The sequence below is a fragment of the Halichoerus grypus genome, chromosome 10 (assembly GCF_964656455.1).
Source record: "Halichoerus grypus chromosome 10, mHalGry1.hap1.1, whole genome shotgun sequence".
NCBI classification, from domain to species: domain Eukaryota; kingdom Metazoa; phylum Chordata; class Mammalia; order Carnivora; family Phocidae; genus Halichoerus; species Halichoerus grypus.
This window is the reverse complement of record NC_135721.1, coordinates 32,058,538-32,079,542: the sequence shown is the minus strand read 5'-3', so window position 1 is coordinate 32,079,542 and position 21,005 is coordinate 32,058,538. Positions and strand designations below refer to the sequence as shown.

Sequence of the window (21,005 nt, the reverse complement as noted above, 5' to 3'; positions counted from 1 at the left end):
CTGATTCCAACACCACACAAACTGCATGACAGCTCATACAGGTGCATAACATGTGCTTGTGAATCGAGTAGGTTCAGTTTAGAGCTGCAGGTTTTCTCTGTTGGGCTACTGAGGAAGACAGCCCATGCTTCCTGCCATAATGCAGGCCCAGTCGGGAGCCCCAGCACAGACATTACTGTGCATTTACCTTACTACTTGCTCTAGGTAATCTATAAAGGTCAGCGAAACTTAAAGAGGGTATCAAAGCAAAGAGGTGTTTATTCTTTATGACAGTAAATCAGATACCTCTCAATTCAGGTTTCAGGACTGGATCTGAAGGGAACTGAAACAAGATTTTTTTGTTTTTTTGTTTTTTTAATGGTATTCTTATAACATAAAAATACATATTACAATGTATAATAATGAAATATTAAATAGGTACAACCTTCTTCTATGCTCACGAGGCTCATAAATTGGTTAATAGCCTTCTAGAGGAAGTAGCCATTCCGCCTAGACTTTTCAGGCACGCCATTAGCCAAATTATTGATCTGCACTCCCCATTTGAAAGGAAAGAGCAACGGCCCTGGGCTAGACTGGGACTCCTCCCTAGTTCCGGGGGCCTAACAGACCTCTCAAAAAAAAAAAATGTTCTCCTTCTGACCTATCTCAGGAGGTCAGGTTTTTTTCATTGTATTTACTGGAAGGGGCAGAGCTGTGTTTCCCTTACATCACCAAGCATCAACCAAGAGCCTAACAAGTAAACTGCTTTTTTCAGGTCCTGAAACAGAAAATATATTATATTCTCCATACAAGAATTAATGGCAGGTTTTCTCTACAGAGTTTGTAGGGAGAAAGCAGGCCTTTAAATAAATAAATTGGGTCATTATTTAAGGAAAGAGTAGGAAGGGATGTGTTGGGAATTTCCAGGGAATAAAGAAAGGGCGTTAGAGTGCTCAGTGCTGAGGACTAAGCTGAGCACACCGTCAGGGTCTGCAGGGAATGATAGGAAAGAAATAAGCAGGGACTAAAGCTTGTGGCACAGACTGTGGGCCACATGGTCTGGTCGCCATGCCATGCTGTCCTCCCATAGCAGGAGGTGAGTAATGGCAACACTCACCTGAAAACAACCTGCACCCTCCGAAGATGCTGTGGAGAGGCTTGTATAACAAGTCACGGCGCCGTGACATTTCCGGTTAAACCAAGAGCTTGGCAAGATACAGCTTTTGTGAGTAATCAAAAGTTTTAGTATGTTTCCGATGAGCTTCAGATTTCAGACTTGGATGCTACTAATTAAAAGAAACAGAGAAAGGGAGGGAGGGTGGAAGGCAGGGGGACAGAGAGAGAACAAGAGGGAAAGAGAAAAAGAGAGAGAAAACAGAAAGCGGCCATATTGTGGAAACTAAAACCTTACATTCTTAATAAATGCATGAGCTACTTCACTTTGAATCATATTTAGAACAGGAATTTTTGACATTTCCTGTTATAGTGACAAGAAAGAGAAAGGACACTTGTGCAGAGTTAGAAGAGAAGAAAATGGAATGCTTCGTCCTATTTAGGCGTACAACAGGAAATTTAAATAATGCTGTGGTGTGGATTTCGGAAGTGCCTCTGAGATAGCCTCATTTTAACCTTGAACACCGTCTTACACTTGTCCGTTCAAAACCAGACCGACTCTCTTTCTCATTCCTTGATTTTTGTCAACATTTCCCCTGTTTTAAATTGTAGGCCTTTCTTACCTTCGCCTATACGGTGTTGATTAGTGCCACCTCTTTACTTCCAATCCGGCGTCTGTTTAAATGTTAAAAGCTCTTTACTGATTTTTAAGCTCATCCTATTTCATTCTCATGGATTTCTGTTTAGATATCTCCGTCTATTTATTATATAAGTTTATTTATAAATAAGGTGAGACAATCTCAATTTCATGAGACAGTCTCGGTTTACACATATTCTAATTATTAATAGTGCCCCTTTTACTCACCAAGTGTCCTACTTTAGAATGTAAGTCATATGGTAACTCTGTTTATCAGCGAAGTGTGCATGGAAATGAGAAAGATATTTTTACAGACTCCTTCTTATTCTAATCATTCTTATAAAAAAATTACACTCACAAAACTAGAATTACCTCTCTCATCATTTTCTGATTCAGAGACAAAATAAGCCCCTTGGTAGGAGAGCTATCTGACATCCTTTCAAATCACTTAAACAATTTGGAATATTTCTAAATCCCTACCAGGCATTTAGAGTCTAGTTCAACACTCCCAGAGGCTGCTTGGGTAGGAGAATTCGTTTTTGTTCTATTTCCCCTTCCAGAAACTGGGCAGAGGGACAAATGATCATCGAGTTGCAGCTGTTTTGGCCGTATGCTCCTTTATAGTGTCACTCTGTTAATTTTGCATTATGCTCTTTCCTGGTACTTGAATTTTGCCATACAAATATTTGTGGAATGGGTGTTAATAGAATTCTTAAATTGGGGATGTTAAAAAGATTATGATAAGCGAGTGAGCCAGGAATCCAGATTTGTTTTATGTCCAATAGATTATTCAGTCAGGGTTATTTTTAGCTAAGGAAATTGACCTTTTTTTTTTTTTTTTTTTGGTAAACCAGATGAAATAATTTGAGACTCAAAAAAGACAATTCTATTTCCAAGACCTTTGAACTTTTCACTGACAGTTTTTTATGAGGGTCAAAGTCTTAAGTTCCTTCTGTTTGTATTTCAGATCCTGAAAGGAAGTATTGATAAAAATAAGGATGATTATTTATCAAATATCTACTGTGTATGAATGTCAATCTTTATAGCTTTTCAAGGAAAATAATTATCAATTTTGTAATTTGTCTGTGATAAAGAGAGTAGAAGGAAAGCATTATGGTGCCTATGCGGTATTACTTTACAAAGAATTGAGAATGTGGTGGCACCTGGGTGATGCAGTCGTTAAGTGTCTGCTTTCAGCTCAGGTCATGGTCCCAGGGTCCTGGGATCGAGCCCCACATCGGGCTCCCTGCTCAGCGGGAAGCCTGCTTCTCCCTCTCCCACTCCGCCTGCTTGTGTTCCCTCTATTGCTGTGTCTCTCTGTCAAATAAATAAACAAAATCTTTAAAAAAAAACCAAAGAATTGAGAATGTTTCTATAAATATTATCCCCTCTGTCAGTAACCTTAGAATCTACCTGTCATTAATTTTAACTGTTAATCAATTGAGTTTTAAATTATAAAATCCCTTGGACTAAAATTTTAGTAGGAATGGAATGGACTATGACTCCTCCTTCTTGAACAATGCTAAATACATCTCAATTTATTTATATTTAAATATGGGTATAAATCTATCATAAAGGATTGTTCTAAGGATTAAGTGGAAATACATATACATTTATATTTTTAGAATATTACATAATTATTTAAAAGATTATATGGTAGATGTGTGTATATAGTAATATGTGTATATTACCCAATACATGATATATAACAGGCTCAATACAAGTAGCATTTATATGATCATCTTTGATGTTATTTCATAATAAATTGATTAAATTGATATTGTTCAAACTTGGCTTAATAGCAACTAGGGAAGTATTACATGTGAGAAAATTATGGCTTACTTGTCCTTCAACAAACATTTATGGATTAACCATAGTTACTTGTGGGATAGTTCCTTAGAATTAAAAAAAATGAATAAAATAGTTTTCTGATTCAAGAAACCTAGCTGTTGAACCAAGGGGGATACCTGGAAAACCCTGTTCTTATATTATGCAAAGCCACAAAGCAGCCTTCCTGAAATCATTACTGATGCAGTCTTTTTTTAACCTCATTCGGTGAAGTATAACAGGAGTAAGAAAGTCAAAGAAATTGATTTACTGCTTAAGAGTGTGTGAATTTTATGAATAAATGTTGTATCAGCTCCAGTAGCAGACATCATGGTCCTTTCCATTTCCATAGAGCCTCAGCAGCAAATTTTAAGATGATCAATGAGTAACAGGATTCCTTAGTTGAAGCAGACAGTAGAAGCTTAATAAATGCTTGTGAATTGATGTAATGAGTAGGAAATACTTTACATATCTGTATCTCCAGTGACTCATGACATAGAAATATAACCCATCCCTGTGCCTTAGTGAGAGCCTTCTGGTTTCAGATCACTGCCTGTCTGAGCATATCAATCTCAAGGCTCAGTTTTTTCTGATGAACAGAGTCCCAGTTACAACTGATGCAAATGGTCATGATGGTCATAAATGTCTTAGATAATTGACTTGTGCAAACCATACACCAACATATATGAAAAATCAAGTACATTTGTTATACAGATGTTTTCTGTGCAATGTTAAAGTAATTATTTCAGAGGGGAAAATCCAGCTGTTGAATTTATATGACAAAAAGATATATATACTGGGACGTAGGAAAAATCGAGTTTCATATGCTGTTTAATTTGTAGATGAGGAAATTGAGACAGCGGAACCATAAGTAGATGTATAACCTTGAAAAACATATAGAACCAAATCTAACACAGGCTTTCCAACTCTCAGACGAGGGATTTTACAGACTTTTACCTTTGATTTGCACGGCTCTTTCTCACTCGCAGTCCCTCCACCTGCATAATTCGAATAGGAAGGCCGGTGGGACAGGCTATTAGAATGGGGAATAAAAGCTATTGATGACTAACAGCTAAATTGGCTAATTTTGTTCTGATGGGATGTTCTGAGGGCACAGGGAGGAAAGAAGTCAGCCACGTGTGATTTTAATGCATTTTCATTAGTTCACCAAATTCTTTTTTGAGGAGAGTCTTAAAAGATCAAGTTTAATAAATATTGAAAATGGAGGAAAATGTCCCTTTTAAGTATGATCTATGTTACATGATCCATTTAAGATCAAGCCGTTCCTCACTGTCCTTAACAATGAGACACACATCAAAGTGATTCAAAGAGGAAATGTTAAAGAGTTTAAAGAAACCTAATACTGCTCATCTGAAAGTGATTTCCTTATTATACTAGTTCCCCCCGCCACCCCCCCGGCCTTATCCTCAGTTTCACTTTCCATGGTTCCAGTTAACTTCTGTCAACTGGGTTCCGGAAGCAGGTGATCCTCCTCTGACTTACTTCTGAAGGTCAGTAGTAGCCTAATGTGATGTCATTCACCTCCCTTCATGTTACCATGTAGGCATTTTATCTTCTCACATCATCATAAGAAGATAAGGGTGAGTACAATAAAGTAAGATATTTTGAGAGCTAGGGAGACCATATTTACAGAATGTTTATTACAGAATATCGTTATAATCGTTCAATTTTATTATTAGTTATTGTTGTTAATCTCTTACTGTGCCTACTTTATAAATTAAACTTCATCATACATATGTATACACAGGAAAAAACAGTGTATGTAAGTTGGGTTGGGTACTAGCCACGGGTTTCAGGCATTTACTGGGGGTCTTGGAATGTATCCTGTGGATAAGGGAGGACTACTGTATTTAACAAATTTCTGAGCTTAGGAAGATTCCATTCTTTTTCATTTTTAACATGAAGCTGTAGTTTGATGTGGATTTGTTTCGGGTTATTCTAAGCTATCTTGAAACATACATGAAAGTAGACTATAGGGTCAAAAAGACATCAGCTAATCCCAGGCAAAGTGGACCAGTCAACTAAGCACTGGAGTGCTATGGGACATAATGGTTTGAGGAATTATGTAATAATGGAGGATAAGGTTGTCTCCCCCCCACCCCCCGCCACCCTTCAGCATGGCCAATATTTTAATCAGTATTTTGATGAAGACATTGGATGTTTATTAAGTTTGCACTGAATAACAGAATAATCACTCAATTTTTTTCTGGAATAAATTGAATATATATGTGTTATGCATGCAAATATATTATATGGCACTTAAGTTAAAAATAAAAAACAACTGCAACTGCATAGGCTGTGACTTAGATAATGGTGATGATGGTGACAACAGTGACAACAAATACTAATATTAATTGAATCCCAACTCAATGCATGGTTCTACACTTGGCAGTTTATCTACATCCCGCATCCTTGCAACAACCTTACAAGGGAGGTACCTTAATCCCCACAAAAAGATAGAGCAACCATCCACTTACTCAGGAAAACATTGATTGAATACTTCCTCTTTGCTCAAATGACACAAAGGTCAATGTACTGAAGGTGAATAATAGAGAAAGTTCTTCCTGGATCCTGAGACTACCCTTGTTCCTTGTGTTATACCATTTATCTTCACATAGGCTAAGTGTACCTCCTAGTATGTTGCACGTGGTAGGGGATCAGAAAAAATAATATTTACGTCCCATGTTTTTAAAGAAGAATGACATTTTAGTCCATTGTAAGCCATTGCTCACCTAAAATAACTCATAAATTCTTGTAATCTATGTTGATAACACATACTATTTTTTTGGAGGCAGCAAGGGTGTTGAGGAGAAGAAATGTAAAGGTTCAAAGGAAACTGCAATGTTCAGCTCACATCAGGAATACTGTGCTCTGCTCTTAGCACCACGTTTTCATGGGGACATGGGCCACCTCTCTCCAGAGAAAGGTGATCAGAATTGTGAAATATCTAGAAGTCGTATTATGAAAGAAACAATTGATGAGAAATTTGGACAAAGAATAGGACTTAGGAGTTCATGGTAGCTTCTTTCAGATATTAAAAGAGTTGCTCTCTAGAGAAGTTGTTTGTAGCTCCAGAGAGGCACATGGTGGCTAATGGAGGGCTGAATGAAGGAGAGTAGTGTGTAATGTGAGCAGCTTTATGACAGGCAGAATTGCTCACACTTGGGATTACGGCACGGGCTGCTTAGTGAGGCATGCGTTCTTTCATTAATTTAATTATTTGTTCAGGAAACATGTATTGAACATCTCCTATAAAGAACATATGGCCCAGGGAAGGATCGATACTGCCAAAGCTGGAGCAACCAGGTAACAAAGGAAGCTCTTAAGAATTAATTGAATAGCAACTGTAAAGATCCATGCTGCAGGGAACCAGAGAGAGGAATAAAAGCCTGATGACGTAAAGTGAGGCACAGTTGGTCCCTTAGTCCAGCTACCTCGGAGCAGAGTGAAGGAAAGCAAAATTAAATAGAGTCAATGTTGAGCAATCTGTGTCTTATTCTAAATGGTATTACCTGCTAGAGGCTTCATGAACACCTGCTAATTGTTCCACTTAGGAGACTGGAAATTCTCACTGTAATCACATGCATCTTGTAAAATGATTTGCCACTTTGATTTCTCTCTGATGTGAAAGGAAGCCATTCTCACAACCCCCTATAAACAGGAGTGTGCCAGGAAATAAAGGCCCTCTCACTGTGTCTACCTGTATTCCCTACTTGGCTGCCTGCTCATGCCTTACTTTCCAATCCAGGTTCCTGGAAGCCGAAAGTCCTCCAGTGGGCATTTTTATAGTACTGACAAACCCATGGAATGGTTGTTCAAATCCGAGTCACTCTAACATCCATAGGAATTCTATACCTCGGGCACAAATCTTACATTCAAACATCTCATTAAAAGGGTGAGAAGGAAACAAAACAAAACAAAACAACTTCCAAATAATAACCTTTCAAGCACTGCACAAAGAAGGCCCTTAATACAACAGTTAGGTTCCTGCCTGATCCATCCTCATGTAACTTCAAGAGTCCTGATGACTGACTTTCAATACAGGTATTTTTTCCTTATTGGTTACACTTGGTAGATAAAAATAATAGCATTATTTTTGGATCAGTTCCCATGAATAGCTCTACGTTTTACTTAGACAGCAATGGTCTACATTTATATGGGGCATTAAACTCCATATGGGTGGAGGCAATTTTGTATAGTGGTTAAGTGTGTGAGTGAGTTTTGGAGCAGATGATTCTAGTCTTTTCACTTACTGTTCATGTGACCTTGGGAAAGGTACCAAGTCTTTGTTTCCTTCTCCGCAAAATGGGGATAATAATACTACTTGCCTCATAGAGTTGTAGTGAGGGCTGAGTCTCAGAATCACCTGGAATGGCTTTTTAAAAGTACAGATGTCCACCCCACTTCCACAAGGGTCTCTGATTAGGCAATTCTGGGATGAGGCTCAGATGCCCAAATTTTGAGTCATTTGTCCAGAAATTCTGATGCATACTAGAGTTTGAAATTCACCTGATGATTTGGATTTTTTTGCCCTTCAAAACTTAGCCCTTGGGCGCCTGGGTGGCTCAGTTGGTTAAGCGACTGCCTTCGGCTCAGGTCATGATCCTGGAGTCCCGGGTTCGAGTCCCACATCGGGCTCCCTGCTCAGCAGGGAGTCTGCTTCTCCCTCTGACCCTCCTCCCTCTCATGCTCTCTGTCTCTCATTGTCTCTCTCGCAAATAAATAAAATCTTAAAAAAAAAAAAAAAACTTAGCCCTTGTTACCATGGATCCATATTTAAACCACTCTTTTCCAACCAAGTCATGGTTGGCCCCTTGTGGCTCTCATACATTTCTCAGCCCTGACCCCACCAGGAAATCTGCACTGTCCATGTATGCTGAATATCCATGCAGTGACCTCAAAGAACGCAGAACCCGCTTCAAGGCGGGAAGCAAATGCCAACATCAGTTTTCTGGCATGATGAAAATAAAATGCAATTTCTAAAAATTGAGGAAATGGGACAATTTATTGTCTTATTTACATGCTGCCATGATTTTCAGACAAGAATAGTCCTTTTGAATAAGGATCACTTAAAGTGATAGACTTAAAGGATTTGAGGAATTTTAGATTCAAATTACAAATGGAGATGTTTCATTTTTCAGTTGTTTTTATCTTTTAAAAAAAGCACAATACAGAATAACCTTTTAAATAAATATTCTTATCTTTCTAATTACATGTTCTATTTTTAAATCATTGGCACATAGCCCGTGTATGTTTTTGTTTTAAAGGATATTGAGCCAACCTGTAAATTAACCAATAGTTGTGTAGAGTTGTTGCAGGTTTTCTCTAATAAAAGCCGCTTTCAGTCTTTTTTTTTTTTTTTTTTTCTATCAGTGCCTGGTTTGTCAGTGATTTGTTGACATGAGTCAGAATTCTACTCTAGCCTAAACCAAAACAGCTATTTTTCCTAACTCAGAAAAAGATGAATCATAAAACCAATATGATTACATGGTGTGGGTAGCTTATTTTATTCCCACTGCCTTGCATCAGTCTGAGAAATGATGGATACTGTGTGTCTCCAACCTGGAGCAAAAATCAGGGAGAAGTTGAGCAAGAAAAGTTTGAAAATGAGATCTGTACTTGAGTCAGGGAGATTTACCTCAAGTTCAAAGTTGAACTTTTTAGTTCCTTACCAACTTAATTCTGGGAGAATTTATTTTCAGTAGTATTTCACTAATTAATACTACTAAAATGAATGTTACCAGTTTAACAAAATTTTTGAACACCTACTGCAAGCCAGTGAACCAAATTAATTCTCTGTCCCTGTGGAGCTTATATTTGAGTAGAAGGGGGAAGAAATAAATGGGTCAGATGGTGAAAACATAAGGCAGGGTAAGGGGGATACAGAGAGTTTGAGGGATGGCAAAGACCCTGAAACCTGGTTGTTTTCTCTTATCCTGATGAGACTGAAATTAGATCTTGGCCACTTTGAGATGCTGGACGGGGTAATATGTGGAGAGAAGATGCCAGACGAGGCAGGGAACTGTTTTGGATGGCAGCCATGCAGGGCTCTGCATGTAAGGCAAGACTCCCGTTTGGAAATATGCTCAGAGTGGATCTGAGAAGAAGCGGAAGTGAGGAGGATTGCGTAAGAATACTATCGGGCAAAACCTGTGGGAGGGGAGTTGACATCGGCCTCATAGATTACTGTCTTCATTTCGTGGTGGCTTCTTTTTTCTTCTGCTTCCTGCGGGGGGGAACTTGTTAGAAAGGCAAATTCCGGACCCCATCCAAGACCTACTGAATCAGGAACTCTGGAGGTGGAGCCTTGCAGTCTGTGTCTGATAGGACCATCAGGTCATTCTAGAGCCTTGTTTATGAAGAGGCTCCTAGCCTGTGAAGGAGCTTAATTCTGTCTCCCATTCCTTCTCTTGGAACAATTTCACTAAATAGGGCTGTTGACCAGCCCCCAAGGACCCCCTCGTTAAGGTAAGGAAGCTCTTTGAAGTTGTCTGTAGGATCTTTAAGGATCTGATGGTGGGGAAAAGTCTCTCTTGTGGGTGACTTGGGTACACCATTTCTTGTTTTCCATCCCATAGCATAACAAAACCTACTCAAGTGTTAATAAAATTATATGATTCCATTAAGAGAAGCCTAGAATGAAAAGAAACAAGGATTAAGAAAAAAAAAAGGTGCACAATCAAATGGGCCAATATGGAAAGCACCTGTGGAGGCAAAGCTAGGTTGAAGTTCCCAAGGTTTGCTAAGCTCTTAGGCACATCACATCAGAGCAGTTGTGCCCACGATGCTGGGGCAGCCAGATGTGCTGAGAACGTATTAGAATGTGGCTGTCCTGTCCACAGCCTCCAGCTTCAAACTGCCTAGGTTCAAACCTTTGTTCTATAGCAGCACTCAAAAGATAAAATTTTTATCAAACATGTATTACAGGTTAGGAAATGGGGGCACTATGGCTCTGTTTCATCATCTTTAAGATGAGGATAATGTTAATAACAATGATAATAGTTCATTGTTGAATGCTAAGTACCACGCACTGTACTAAGCATGTTAAATGCATATGCCATTTAATCTTACTAACATCACTGTAGGTTAGGTATAATATATTATTATTCCCATTTTGAAGATGAGGAAACTGAGCCCAGAAAAATTAAATAACATGCCCGAGACCATACTACTAGCTTAGTGGAAGAACCGGTATATAGAACCAGACAGCGTGGCTTAACTATTATTAAACATTAATGTAATGTTGTTCTAATTCTAATTTTAAATTCACCATTATTCAAAGGTAGTATAGAAACACATCTCGAAGCCAAATATTCAATGACTTCTGAATTATCTGCCAGCAAACACCTTTTCATTTTTCCAGGTACAACTTCAATGCCTTACTCTCTGTGAAGCCTTCTCCTGACTCTCCCCTGAAAGTTCCTGTTTCACCCGCTTACACTGATGATGTGTCTCTCTCTGACCAATAAAATGAAGCATAGGGGTTGTTTTATTTACTTGTCTATTTCTAACACTGGCCTGTATTCCTTCCTTTCTCTTGCCACATCCTTGCATTGGTGCACACGACTGAGGGCTGTGTTTTAAGGTGCAAGCAATACACTATAATGTGAACTGACGTACAAGCCTGTGTGTGCAGCAGATAGAACCATATAACGGAGGAGGCTTTCATTAAAAAAAAGAGAGAGAGAGAGAGGGTAAGAGAGTAATGGCGACTTTCATTGGCACTTGGTGAAAGACTTTTCAAAATGGCGGTAGATGGTATTCTAAGAATCCAGAATGTCATTGGGCTTACAGCATCACACATCATACTCCAATTATGTTAGCTTTCTGCACATTGGTTATCTTTATGCCTTTTTTCACTGAGCTATCTTTAAGCAGACTTCTCCAGGTTTTTCATTGAATTAGGGTGTGAAAACCTGAAAAACAAACCCATATATTACTATACTACTTCCCAAGACTACATTCAAAACCCAGGTAATAACTGGCAAGGGGGTAGAGGGGAAATCAGAAGTGAGTAGTCTCAAGTTTGGTAATTTTTTAAACCTCATCTATTAAATGGAGGGCCCAGAGGCTCTCAAGAATCAGTAGCCTTGGAATTACAAGTGAACTTGCTCAACCCAGTGCGTTTCCATTCACAAATATATCTGGGAGATGCTGCAGGCAGATTCTGAGAAAAATACAATTCAGTCCCTAGAAGACCCTACTGACCAAATCAACCAGGGTTATCCTCTCTAATATTCCTGATAAGGTAGTCTAGTCTTCTGTTTTCTAAATTCCTTTTGTTTGCTTTTGAATTCATTTTGTTTATGAAAAAGTATTTAGGGAACATCCACTTTTTCCTTGGCTGAGTTTTTGTTCAGATTAACTAAACTCACTTAAGTTCACAAGTCATTTAAGAATGATATATGGAAATATTCAGGGTCTGCAGCTTCTTTGCGAAATTTAAAGAGAAAGCATGCTTTTTCCCAAAGAATTGAGTGGAATAACTTGACAAGTATACCTCCTCGTTCTGTTAATCTGTAGTTGTATATTGATTTTAGAATCATTTTATTTGGCCCTTGTAATGATTTCACTAACAACAGTCTTGATTGCAGTGTTTTTCATTAACATCATGTAACCTCCCAGGCATTGTTGGCCTATACGTCACCAATAACTTGTTGGTTTATAGGAATATCAGTAATTTTACCAAAGAAATTTTTTTTTCTGAATGAATGATCACGGGTAAAATATTGGTCTCTATAATTCTGTAAAAGTACAATCTGACATCAGCAAGCGATTCCTTTTCATTAAACAGTTGAATATCAATGAACATTTAAATGGATATATGTAGTTCTGGAACTTTTAGTTTATATTGAGTGTTGTGGGCATTACTATTATTGTTATTCTTTGTAATCCCATATGACCTATGTAAGAATTCAGACTTTTTATCAAAACTTAATTTAGAAATGCTGGTTAGTCATTAAAAGTGGTGGAGAAATTTTCTTTACAAGTTGATGTCCTTGAATTCATGCTTATCGCTATTTTAAAAGAGAAACAAACTTGACAATGGAAAATCCTTTGTTGCGGAAGTTCATGATCTCAGCTAAATTGTTATCATGCTCAAAGAAAATATGCTCTTAATTTTAATATTTATAATGAGCTAAGCAGACTTTTTATGTAAAATGTATTTATTAGTATTTATCCAAATTCTGTGTTCATACACGATGCTCATATTAATGCAAAAAATCCTTCTAATCCCTTAAGCTCTTTGACTGTCTCTAGGTGTTTTGCAGTAAAGTGAACACATTGCTTTGTAGAGGTATCTAAACTTATTCAAGTGGTGTTCCTTTTAGTAAATTACTTTTTTCTAGCAAGTTTACCTCCTAGTCTCCTTATGCCCTTGAACTGCAAAAGAAAGTCTGGTTTACTCCAGAATCATACCAGTATGAATGGATCCTGGCTTATAGGCCAAATATGTTTTTATTGACTGTGATCAGCACAAACCAACACTTCCCCTTGCACCACACATACTATGTAAAAGGAGTTCTGCACACCCCCAGAGGTTGTCTTGCCAACAGAAACTCAGGTCCTCCTTGGAGAACAAAAGATTTTCATATCATGTTTTTTTCCACATAAGGTTTGAATACAAAGCTTGTGAACTTTTTTCTGCATAGACGGTCTATAGTACACAATTTAAATTGGCCTGGGACCAGTGCAATTACTTATCTTGGTTGCATGCCCAGGTTTATTTCGTGATACAGACCAGTGATAAATGTTCTCATTGCAAGAAGCTTTTGAATACTCCCCTCCGCTTTTGTTTCTTAATGTATTGTAAGCATGTGCCAAAGGCTACATAGAACCAAGGTAAAATTTAGATAAATTCATATCTCTAGGACCCTGTTACTGGAAAATCATTTTCTAAGATGATTGCTACTCTAGCTTCACGAAAAGACTCTAGATAAATATTCCAGAAGGTTTATTTTGGATAAGAGAGTGCCATTAAAGATATGTGATCCATTTTTGTTTGTAATTATCTATTTTGACCAGTTCTTCAGGCAGAAATCGTGCTTTGGGGCTACATTTAAAGTTAATATCAACTTTAAAATTGACTGCATATTTTCCCTTTGCTAATGCTAGTTCAGAACTAATTCATTTGGATCTAGCAAATTCAGACAGAAAGGCAGTTATAACAGATTTAGACAATTGAAATTCAAAAGCATTCCTAGGATAGAAAGTAGTTATTTAATTACTTAGCTCAGGCCAATCTAATGTTATGGAGGCAGCAACCTTGATTAACCTTCTGCTTATTCAGAAACTGCTTTGTTTTAGAATTTAACAGCAGCAAAAATAATAAATTAACCATATGATTATGCTGATGAGCACCATATTAACAAATTGAAATGGAAAAACATATGATCATCTCAATAGAAGTAGAAAAAGAATGAATAAATAAAACATCCATTCCTAATAAAAACTCAGAGAAACTGGGGAAGTTCTTTGATCAAATAAAGGGTATATCTGAGAAACTTACAACTAGCATCACACATAATAGTAAAAGACTGCTTTTTCCCTACGATCAGGAGCAAGACAAGGATATCTGATCTCACCAATTTTATTCAACATTATACTGGAGATTTTAGCCAGTGCAATAAAGGGGAGAAAAAAGCATCCAGATCGAAAAGGCAGAAGTAAAACTATGTATTCACAGAAAACATGGTTGTCTATATTGAAAATTCAACAGAATCTACAAAAGTAGAACTAATACTAGTAAGGGAATTTAACAAGTTTGCAGGGTTCAATATCAGTATGTAAAAATTAATTGTATTTCTATATACTAGTAATAAATGAAAATAGACCTTGGAAAAACAGTACCATTTACAAAATCATGAGATACTTAAAGATAAATCTGACAAAAGATGGGCAAGACCTATACCCTAAAAACGTCAAAACCTAGGTGAGAGAAATTAAAGAAAACCTAAATAAATGGAGAGATGTACCTTTCATGAATGATCAATATTTTTAAGATATTAGTTCTTTCCAAATTGACTAAAGATTCAACATAATCCCAGCAAAAATCCCAGTAGCCTTTTTTTTTTTTTTGGTAGAAATTGTCAAGTTCTTTCTGAATTTCTAAAATTCATATGGAAAGGCAAAGGATCTAGCTCAACAGCTTTGAAAACAAAGAACGAAATTCGAGGGTTAACACTACCTGGTTTCAAGACTTATTTTGTAGCTGCAGTAATCAAGATAGTGTGGTAGTGGCATAAAAATAAAAGATCAGTCAAACAAAATGGAGATAATAGAAATAGATTCGCACATATGAACAACTTTTTTTAATGAAAAACTTTTTTTTTTTTTTTTAAGATTTTATTTATTTGCGAGAGAGAGAATGAGAGACAGAGAGCATGAGAGGGAGGAGGGTCAGAGGGAGAAGCAGACTCCCTGCTGAGCAGGGAGTCCGATGTGGGACTCGATCCCCGGACTCCAGGATCATGACCTGAGCCGAAGGCAGTCGCTTAACCAACTGAGCCACCCAGGCACCCCAATGAAAAACTTTTTTTAAAACAAAAATGCAAAGGCAGTTCAGTGAAGAACAAATATTGCTGAAAACATTGGATACCTATATGCAAAGAAAGATACCTCATACTATATTGCAAAAATTTATTCAACATGGATATAAACCTAAACTATAAAACTTTTAGAAGAAAAATGAGAAATTCTTTGAGACGTTACGTTAAGCAAAAACTTCTTAGGTGCCTCACCAAAAACGTGATGAAAATCGATAAAATTTAAACCTATTTTTGTAGAACTGTTGGAGATTCAAACTAACCTATAGTGACAGAAAGATCAGTGGTTGCCTGAGGAGGGAACAAATAGGTGTCTGAGGAAATTTTGGGGGGTGATTGGTTATGTTCATTATCTTGATTGAAGCAGTATTTTCACAGATATATATTTCAAAATTTACCAGATTTGTAAAATTGAATACTTTAAATATGTTCAGTTTATTGTATGTTAGTGGTATATCAATAAAGATGTTTATTAAAAAACTGGAGCTATAGACATTGAGGATATGAAAATAATTATGAAAAATTATAAGATATAAAACTGATCTATATTAGCTACAATTAATAAAACCTAATACTATATCTGACAAGCCATGATTCTAAATCTAAAAGTAGGAGCTTTTGTTTCTGTTTATATGATCAGCTTGCTATCCAGTGGTATCTTGTATTTTTCAATGAATGTGGTCCATTGGTTTTGGAATTAGAAGTCTATCCTTAAAAATATCTGTGAAATTTACAGGATACATGAGGGGAATGTGCCTGTAAATACTGAATAAAAATGGAATTAAATTAAAATGTTACAGAATGCAGTTTTCTGGACCACTGTTAGAGAATGTACACTCCACAACTCTAGAGAAAACCATCACTGTAATATATGGTGAAAATGGTGCCTCTCAAAATTGTTCATCATGATGACCCTGGAACATAGACATGATCTATTTTTACAGATTTCAACTTCATGAGTTAGGAAGGAAATGGGGTGATTCAAAGTGCCCTGTTATTAATAGGACTTTTCTCTGAGGTAAACATTTGGTGAAAACAAGCTCAGCAGATATGCCTTTGGAAGTGATGCACCTGTAAACTTTGCAACAGGGCATAGGTGACTTTCTTGTTTCAGATGTAAAGTCAACAGCCTAAAGCTTGAGAATAAATTCTAAACCATGAATTTTATGGCTGGTCTAGAGAGAAGATGCTGATTTAATAAATCACAATCAATGAAAAGAAGCTGTACCTCTTTGAGCTACAAGGGCATGGGCACCAAGAGGGAGGGGAGAAAAGTAAATCCAGATCCCATGCATTTGTTTCCTTCACAAGCTTCCTTTTGTACTGATTCATATTTGATGTAGAAGAATTGGATATTTTCTGAGTTTCCAAAGATGATAAGGACAACTAGGTTTTGTTTTGTTGTGAATTCTAAAAGATATTTTTGTAGGAACAAGTAATAATGAACCAGTCTTACAATCAGAATATTCAAAATGAAGTCTATTTTTAACATTTTTAATTATGAAAAGGATCTGTTTTCATTGTGGGAAAATTAGAAGATAAAGGTAAGAGAACAAAACAAAGCAAAACCTAGACCCTCCTGTAATTCCACTGTGGGGATACAATTCTTAATACGTTATGGATGTCCTTCTAGATATTTTCTTTATATATATATATATATATATATATATATATATATACACACACACATACACATACATACCTAAATATAAAATGTATTTATATATTTTATATATTGTATATATTTATATATATTTATATGTATTATATATATTTATATATATTTTATATTTAGGTATATACATTTGTATATCTATATATACATACATATTTATAGCTATCTATCTGTAGACATCAAACCTTAAATATAGCCTTTATCCTCTTAACAAATTATCAAACTCTCCATGTCAATAAATATACATCCATACCACCATTTTAATGCCTTCAATTGTTTCATTATATATGAATACACCAAAAAATTCCTAAGCAATCTCAAGGCTGTTAAGGTCTGTTTATTTTTAATTTCTCTTTCATTTTTCTGAAGGGTCAAAGATTTCCTCTATCACATGATTCTAGCAAAAAATAGATTAAAAAAACTACAGTTCTGAATTTTAAATGGCAAAGTGCTTTGGAGTCATGCCTGTTGAACTGTTAATTTTACAATGCTGTTGAACACTAAGCGCTTTTTAGTGGTCATTACATGATATTTATGTACAAATTCTGGGCATCACTGTTGTAACCACAGTAACAGAATTAGGCGTTTTTCTTTGGCTGACCTCTCAGGACACCCCATTCATTTTTCCTCAGTTTCTAAGTCTATACATTGATACTAATTTATGAAATTTATTTTAAATATAAAGGAACCTTATCTGTTTAGACAATTAGCCAATAAACATTAGGTCAAAGGACACCAAGTTTTTCTTTTAAGCTAATGTAAAAATATCTTAAGATCTCTAGCTGGCTCTTGCATACCATGAGGGTATATGCCTGCTAAGCTGCATTTTGACACTAACATATGACCAAATCCAATTGTTGCCCATGTGGCAATGAGCTATTGTGGAAAATGTATTCTGTGGAGAGGAAGGAGACTAAGGGGGTAATCTCTAAAGTTTGTGAACTTGGGAGGTCTCAGCCTCTCTGGGGCCCAGACTGTTCATCTTTAAAATGGAGTTGGAGAAGGGAGCTCTAAGTTCCTCCAGTGCAAATATTCTATGATTCTGTCATAGAGAACTCTGGAGCCCATGCCTTTAGTCAGGGCCCTGTTACAGACCCAGATACTTCATCCCTGGCTGCTTGGATTGTGTCCCTGGCCACCGACCTCATCTTATCTACTGTTTTTTCTTTCTTATCTGGTTTCTCTTCTGGTACCTAGATCATAACTGTGCCCCTCGGATACTTTCTTTTTTCTTTTTTTTTAATTTAAATTCAATTAGCCAACATATAGTACATCATTAGTTTCAGATGTAGAGTGCAGTAATTCATCAGTTGCATATAACACCCAGTGCTCATCACATCACGTGCCCTCCTTAATGCCCATCACCCAGTTACCCTATCCCCTCCCACTCATCTCCCCTCTAGCAACCCTCAGTTTGTTTCCTATAGTTAAGATTCTCTCATGGTTTGTCTCCCTCTCTGATTTCTTCCCAGTTTTCCCTCCCTTCCCCTATGATCCTCTGTGCTGTTTCTTATATTCCATATATGAGTGAAACCATACGATAATTGTCTTTCTCTGATTGACTTATTTCACTCAGCATAGCCACTCTGGAAAACAGTATGGAGGTTCCTCAAGAAGTTAAAAATAGAGCTACCCTATAACCCAGCAACTGCGCTACTAGGTATTTACCCCAAAGATACAGATGTAGTGATCTGAAGGGGCACCTGTACCCCAATGTTTATAGCAACAATGTCCATAATGGTCAAACTATGGAAATAGCCCAGATGTCCATTGACAGAGAAATGAATAAAGAAGATATGCTGTATATATATATATATATATATATATATATATATAATAGAATATTACTTGGATACTTCCTTTATTTTGCTCTTTCTTTCCTCACTTTCCAGTTATGCCCTGTCTTTTGCTTATGTTCTATGAAATGTGCCATGTCCCATTGGGTTAACCCAACTATTTTTGGTCCTGGTAACCCTTGGCCTGTACCACAAACATGTAGCCTGTGACCCATGCATCCAAGGCTGGTGAGGGTAAGCTGGGTCTGCTTCAACTCCATACATCCAGAAGAAAAGAAAAGCTTCAACACCTAGCAATCTTGTACATAGTAATTGCTTACAAGATGTTAGTACTGACACATGCTATAACATGATCTTGAAAACATTATGCTAAGTGAAAGAAGCCAATCACAAAAAGCCATATACTGTATGATTCCATTTACATGAACTATCCAGAATAGGTCAATACATAGAGACAGAAAGTAGGTTAGTGATTGTTAGGGCTGGAGGAAGGGGAAAATAGGAGTCACTGGTAATCGGTGCAAGGCTTTCTTTTTCAGGTGATCAAAATGTTCTGGAATTATAAAGTGATGATGGTTGCACAACCTTGTGAATACACTAAAAACTACTAAATTATATACTTTAATAAGGTAGATTTTATGGTATGTAAATTATATCTCAAAAAAATTTGGTTAAAGTATTCAGGTAGTCTTTATTTATATAATATGAATTGCTTGGACATTTGGAAATACTTCAACAACCAATTTTAGGGAGATGGTCAGGACCATGTAGGTACAGCCAGAAACACAGCTGCTTTTTATCTGGGTGCCTTCCAGGGCCTAACATCCTTCTTCCCTAGGGAGGTACTTCTCTTGTTACTGTTGAGAGAGCACAGCAAATATCTGTAAACTTTATTCCTGGGTTGATAATGTGGTTCCTGTCTAAAACATTAAAATGCATCTTGACTAAGAAGGTAAATAGGCAAGAAATGAGATTCAGCCTGAAGCACAGTTCCCTTGGTATCTGTCCCCTCAAAGCTAAAGCTAAAGATATTTTGCTAAAGCAAAATAGATAGATAGATAGATGATAGATAGATAGATAAGGCAACATCAACATAACAAAAACAAATTGGATTTCACTGGCTAGTTTTTTTTTTTTCTTCAAGAGAATTGATTCAGCTGGGTATTTCACTGGGTCCCAGAGCTTTAGGTTGAATAAACATAATCTCAATATCTTCAGTTAGCTTTAGAGTCCAGCTATCTATGAGACCCAATGCCCCAAATATTTTGGAAGGCCATATTCCTTATCCACTTCCCCCAGGTAGGTTTATACCTCGTCATCTTACCCGCTGAGAGCATGTCCTATTTTTAAAGGCCTCCAGAGAAGACGCTTCTTCAAAGAGATGGGATGACAGAGCTTTGCCCTATGCAGCGTTCCCTATGGAGCTAATTGGCCAGGTGTCTGATCTCCATGGCATCTACCTGGCTCCCTCCTCCCCCACAGGACTGAACCACTCTCAGAAATAATTGTGAGCCCAATACACCTTTAGGGCTTTGTTGTTATTTTGTTTTGATTATTTTTCCAACAGAGAAATTCCTCCTGCTTACGGAGTCAAGTACAGCATTAGGATATCGGTGATGCTCCCCAGAAGTCCCGGTGGCTCGGAGCTTCACAGCCTCAGTTCCTAAGCTGCTGCTTCTCATTCACTGCCCCACACAAATGACCCAAGTTCACCCAAGCTGAGGAGTTGCTGGTTACTTTCCATCACACGTTGCCTCATTGTACCCTCTGACTGACTCTTCCACGTCACCCTCTCTATCTTTTCCTGGCCGATTGGAAGGTATCAGGCATAGTCTTGTCACTTTGCAGAAGAGGAAACTAAGGTGAGGTGCAGACTTGCCCAGGATGATCCAGTGAAGTAGTGATTGATTGAGATCCAGATCTTGAGGTGCTAACTGAGAGGCTCCCTACTCCCAGCATGCCATGCCGCCATTCCGTTGCGTTCCCATCATGCCAGTTAGATTCATGCCCCTTTCACAACAGTAAGAATTGCTAAGATGATATCACTGCAGCAAAATGTGGGCATTTTCTGCTCTAAAACTAGCCAAAGGCAGATGCCACAAAAAAAGAGCCCCTCTTGCTTTAGTAGGGACCAGAAATTCTCTGGTATATTGGGCCAACACTGGTTTCTTAGACGTTAAGAAACAAAACTCTCTTGAATAGTGTTTGTTTTGATTTGTGTCATTTCATTTCATTATTTCTTTTTTCTGAGTGTCTTAGCATTTTATTTTGTTTTGTTTTCTTGCTCTTAATGACACAGAACTGGCAATTGTCTTCAGAGTTGGTTGCTCTGGATGTTATATAGTCAGAACCCTGTGCTGTCAATGGCAGCCAACCCAGACTCGGTACTGACTGTCCATCTTCCCCTCTGG

General features: G+C 37.3%; 1 protein-coding gene across 16 annotated transcripts in view; it reads left to right on the top strand.

Moving 5' to 3' along the window:
* SLC8A1 (solute carrier family 8 member A1) overlaps positions 1–21,005 on the top strand; it is a 380,628-nt gene that overhangs the window by 170,533 nt on the left and 189,090 nt on the right. Inside the window, exon 1 of one of the 16 annotated variants that reach the window (XM_078056235.1) lies at positions 949–1,204. The exons of 14 other annotated variants lie outside the window; for them this stretch is intronic. The gene's annotated coding sequence lies outside the window, so the exon portion shown is untranslated. Of the gene's footprint in view, positions 1–948; positions 1,205–21,005 lie in introns of those variants that run through there. One more of the 16 variants, XM_078056236.1, reaches the window with a different exon arrangement.